The sequence below is a fragment of the Urocitellus parryii genome, chromosome 9 (assembly GCF_045843805.1).
Source record: "Urocitellus parryii isolate mUroPar1 chromosome 9, mUroPar1.hap1, whole genome shotgun sequence".
Taxonomy (NCBI): Eukaryota; Metazoa; Chordata; class Mammalia; order Rodentia; family Sciuridae; genus Urocitellus; species Urocitellus parryii.
The window spans coordinates 25,972,507-25,978,083 of record NC_135539.1 but is presented as its reverse complement, the minus strand read 5'-3'; positions in this window follow the sequence as shown (position 1 = coordinate 25,978,083).

The following is a 5,577-nucleotide window of genomic DNA, read 5'->3' as shown; positions in this document are numbered from 1 at the left end:
TAGGGTTCTATGGTATAGCATGGCAAGCAGGTCAAGGTAATGCACCACGTCAGGAATCAGGCAGTGGTTACATCTGGGGAAGAAGAAGGTGTTGTGACTGAGATTCTGCAGTGTTGATAAGATTATGGCCAAAAGAGTGCTTTGAGGAAAATTCATACTCCAGATATTTAGATGAGTGAAAGAAGGAAAGCTCAAGTGTCCATGTAACCTGTGAAAAGGAAGATATGTGAAGAAAAAAACAACAAATTCAAAACAAGTAAAATAAGAGCATAAAAATAAGATGAAAGGGTGAAATAAGAGCAGAAATTAGAAAATAAGGCTCAAATGGAGATCAACAAATCCAAATTGGGATTATTAAAACAGCCAAACAAAAATCTAATATTAAACAAGAATAAAAGAGACAAGACATGAATAAGCAATAGTGGGAATCAAGGAGTGACCATTATAGATGAGCATTATAGATGATCTTAAGTGCCCCCAAGGCCCTGTGGTAAAGACTCTCAGGGTGGTGCTGTTGGGAATGGTGGAGCCCTCAGGAGGCGGGGCCTAGCGGGAGGTCTTTAGGTCATTGGGGGTGTGTCTTAATAAGGTGCTAAGATCCTGGCCTCTTCCTCTTGTTTTTCCTTCCATTTCGTGGTCAGGAGGTGAGTGGTTTCTCTCTGCCACATGCCCCAGCCCCTGGTGCTGCCTTGCCACAGACCTAAAAGCACTGGCCCAACCCATCATGGATGGCAGGCTCTGAGACTGTGAGCTACTATAAACACTTTTTCTTTATAAGTTGATTCTGTCAGGTACTTGTCATGGTAACAGAAAGCTGACGAGTATAGTCACTTTATAATAGTTTGAATATTGGGTGAAATGAGTACATTGATAGAAAAGTATGACTCACCAAAAGCAAATAAAGAAAAATCAAGTCTGAACATTCATGTGATAAATAAGAAATCAAGTCAGTAGTCAAATGAGTCCAAGGAGATAATGCCAAAATGTTTTCCAAAATTACACTTATTGATACCATCGGCATATAAGAATCCACATCTTATGTGGCTCCCTATTTCTCTGACCCAGTTGCTCTCGGAGCTTTGCATTTCTGTTCCCACATTCCACTTATTACACGCCAGGTTCTTTGGAAGTTCTCATCTAATAAACGTGAACTAATCCTCTGAAGGGACCTGTTCACCTGAACCTTTCTTTGTATTTCTCCAAGCATTCCCACAGCACTTGGTAGAATGCTTTGACATTTGCTAACATGCTGAACACTCAGCACTTGAGATAACCCTAAGGGTAAGGTAAGGAAGCTGAAGCTCATAGCGTTAAAGTCACTTGGAGGACAGAAGGGTTTGTATGTGGGAGAAAGGCTCCACAATGCCAAGATTCCCCTAAGCACATGTCACGTGGGTTTCCTGGGGACAGGTGTTGACACAGGCGTAGGAGAGCAGCAGGCATATTGAGGGGTGATGTCCATGAGACACAGAGAGGGAGGAGGCAGGGTGGGGGAGGGAAGGGCTCTGGCCAGCTGTGGAGGAAAGGGGAGGGGGAGTCGAATGAGGAAGGTCCACCTATGGACCTCTGCCGTCTGCGAGTGTGAAGTCACAGACGCCACCTTCACTCCCTGGGCCAGAATACATGCTCCTTGTTGTATTTGCTGCTCCAGTTGTCCCAGGTTTGGCCACTAGGGGATCCTTCTGGTGGCTCTTGGTGCTCTCTGACACGCTCTGCATGGGTTGGGTGTGGTTAGTCCCCTGGATTAATCCTGAGTTGGAGGCTTGGTCCTGGGGGTGGCGATGTGGAGGTGGTGGCCTTCTAGGAAATGACAAGTCTCGCCCCCTCCCTCGCTCTGGCTTCCTGGGCCACCACGCGGCCTCCCCGTCACATGGGTTCTTGCAGCAGACCTTGGCAGTGTCCCTGTGGGGCAGCTTCGCAGGTGTGCAGAAGGCAAGAGTGCAAGGCTCACGCCGTCTGTCCCAAGGTTTCAGAGGAAAGGCCGGGAGGCCACAGGTCAGCTCCCTGCAGAGAGCCCCAGCAGAGGCACCCAGTGGGGCTGCAGGAGGGGCGCTCCGCAGGGACACTGGAAGGCCAGATGCATGAAGCGCTCAGCCAGGAAAGCTACAGGCATCAATGCTGCCCTGTGAGAGTCACAGAGTGGGCAAAGGCAGGCTCAGGCTGTGTGAGGCCTGGGACCACCCTTCGTCACCCCAGGCACAGCACGCCACGCCCGGGGCTTTAACATGCAATGTCTGCCCCGTTGGGTGTCCGTCTTACTTTAGGGTGGCCTCCACTCCCCTTGTGCTCCCTTGTAGAATAAAAAGGCGCCCATCTTGCCATTGATGCTCAGAAGCAGGTAGCTGGTGATCTGTTCTTTCTTTCTTTTTGATCACATTTTGTCGGCACCCACTGAAGCTGTTTGCCTTGGGTCTGAGCTAAGGCTTTGGACTAGAGCTTTTGAGGGACCCTGGCTTTGAGTTCAGACTTGGGGGTGACTGGGGATGGAGCAAGGCATTTTGCACTTTGAGAAGGGCATGGACGCTGGGAACACCATGTTCAGGTGCAGTTTGTTTTCCAGGAGATTCATGCATTTGTCTTTGGAGTGGTGGGACCTTCGGGGTGGCAGGCCTAGTGGAAGGTGGCAGGACTGGCTCCTCCTCCTGGCTCTGGCTTCCTGTCTCATCACATGGTTTCTCTGTCTGGCACATGCTCCTGCTATCATGGTACCACCCACCGTGAGGTGATGCACACAGCGGGGGCCCTCACCAGAGCTCACGCATGCTGTTTGGACTTCCAGTCTTCAGAACTGTAAGATCAATGAACCCCTTTTGTTCATAAGTATCCAGCCTTGGGAATTTTGTCATAGTGACAGCGAACAGACGCTGCACCCTCCTGCTGCATTTCCTGACCCCTTCTCGCCTTCTGGCTTCATGAAGCCTTCCAGGTTCTTACTATTGCTTTCTTGCTCCATTCCTGGAATCGACCCTCTCTCCAAGTCCTCTGGTTCCTTTCCTGGGAGGAAAGTATATAGGAAACAAGACCTGAGGGCCAGATATGGAAAAAGCCCTGTCAGACCAGGACAGTTTGTGCTCAGAGCTTAGCGTAGTATGTTCCCTGGACTCCAAATAAGCAATTGTTGCTAATATGGCTGACTTCGAATACTAAATGTCACCTAGTGACAAAATGCTTCATCCAGACAGCACAGCGAGTGACCCACTGTTTGCCAGGTACTGAGGGATTTCCTGGGACGTCGTTGGACTTTCAATAGGAAACCAGGAAAGTCGCAGGTCATCTGAGAGGGTTGCTGGCCCTGATGTGGGAGAGGGTGGGCGAGGGAGGGAGGAACCCCACGTGGGTCACATCATCAGGAAGGTGTGGGTGCAGGAGCAGGACTTGGGTCGATCTGGAGCCATTAGGAGAGGCAGCGAAAGCTCTTCCCTCTCGTCGTCACTCATCTGTCACTCTGTCACTCTGGGAGTGGCTTTTGCAGTGTGTGCCTGGGCCCCGGCTCTCGATTCTCTGCTGTCTCTTCTCTGAGCTGTAAATAATAGCTCTGGACTTTAAACACTGCTCAGATAAGCTGTGATTGCAGACGTGTTCTGTGCCAAGGCGACATGTTTCTCTGCCAGTGACATCCTGTTGGAGCAGGAGGTGCGAAGTCCAGATGCACAATTACGACGGGGCTTCCAACAGCCCAACTAAATCAACACTGCTGGCCTCTCACAGCTGCTGCGGCACCTGGGCTGCTCCTACCGAGAGTGTCCCCAGGAGGGCTGGGCAGGAGGTGGAAGGATCAGCACTAGAAAGGTTGAGAGCTGGCTGCATCCCGGGCCTAAGCCGAACCTGTCAATCATCTCGTTAAGCTCTCTGCCTGTGTGCGAAACACGCACGGTCGCCCCCACCGCACAGACTCGGAAACCGAGGCTTTGGAATGATTCCTGGTGGCGCCCAAGCGGCGACACGGTACCTGGTGGAGGAGAAATGAGGCAACTTTTGCCAAAAATACTGCTGATTTTTCCATATGAATACTTTCTTGATTATATTCCCCAAGTCCATCATGCCTGTACTGAGAAGTCCTTCGGGAGCAAAATGTTGACTTAATCTGGATTTTTCCATCTTATTTGAGATGCTTGTTAGGAGACCACAGAGGGCTGAGTCTGAGAAAGTTGTCACTGATGGGAATTTGTGGTTAGAAAACCACTGACGCCATTCAGGTATGGAAACGCTGTGACCACTCACCAGGGGACAGCGTTGTTCCATGGGTCTAGATAAAGATACAGCAGAGTGGTCCCGTGTGCCAGGCAGGGCCGTCTAGACCCCACAGTGGCCTGGGCCCTCCGTGTTGCCACTTGCTACAGTGTGTTTCAGTCTTGTTCACCCGGAGGTGAAGGACGCCGCCCTATGAGGTGTTCCATTAAGAAATTTTAGAGCCCCTTAGCACAAACGTTCAGGTGACAGTGTGAGGTGGGGTGGGGGCTGGAGCCGTGGGGATCGGTGGCATTGGAGGCACCAATGTCAGCACCCCTGACGGTCACGTTGGCAGTGTCCTGCCCATCAGTGAAGAAAAAGAGCCCCCAGAAGAGAAGCGGAGAGGCTGTGTGGGAAGGATGTCCACAGGGAAACTCGACAGCCTCCAGCCCCAGAGGAGAGGCCGAGGCTGAAGGTAACCCAAAGTCAGACAAATGCCAATTCCAGCAGAAGACAGTCACCCCTTCATGCACAGGAGGCCAGGTGGGAATGAGAGTTGGCAGGGACAGGAGCCTGGGGGAGCCACAGGCTCTGCTGGCCAGTGGGAGGGTGGGCTAGCACCTCTTTGATGGAGAGCCATGTGGCATTACTCACACGAATTCCATCTGAGCACGCACGTGGCCAGCAGTCTGTCACCTGGTGTCTGACCCAGGGAGAGACCCTCAGGTTTACCATGGGACAGGTACAAGGGGGTTTCCTGCATTAGTTGGAGGCAACCTGGGGATTCCTCAGTCGATGAGGGGAACAGGCAGGAGTGACGTCCCTGCCAGGCACATTCCAGGGGATGTTTGGCTGCTTCTCCAGCCCCAGCTGATGTCCCTCCATCTTCCCCCATGACCTCCCCAAGGCTGGAAGGCTGCAGCCCTCAAGCCCAGCACTGCAGGGGCCTCTGAGACCCGGCTCTAGCGCCCAGCAGCTGCCTGGCCCGGTCAGGCCTATATTGCTCAAATACAAATATTTTTGGCATTAGCCCTCAGAGAGGCCAGGCAAGATGGATTTGCACCATAACATAATCGGGGGTCATGAGAAGGAATGTGAGTAGGTGCTAGTTTGCGTCTTACCACACCTAAGTCCCATGGAAACAAATTGTTCTTTGGCAATGTCAGTTATGTCGATTAAAAACCAAACACACACAAAATGGAAATGCACGTTGTGTACAACAGATTCACAAGACAAGGCGTGTACACTGTCCATTAAAACCAAGGCCTGGGGCGGGAGAGATGGGGGTGTGCTAAGCCATTAAAGGAACAAATCAACCCTTGAATGAGAGTGGGGCCAGGCCTGCCCAGGCCCGGGTGAAGACACCCAGTGAGACAAGGATATGGGTGATCTGGTCATCTGCCATGT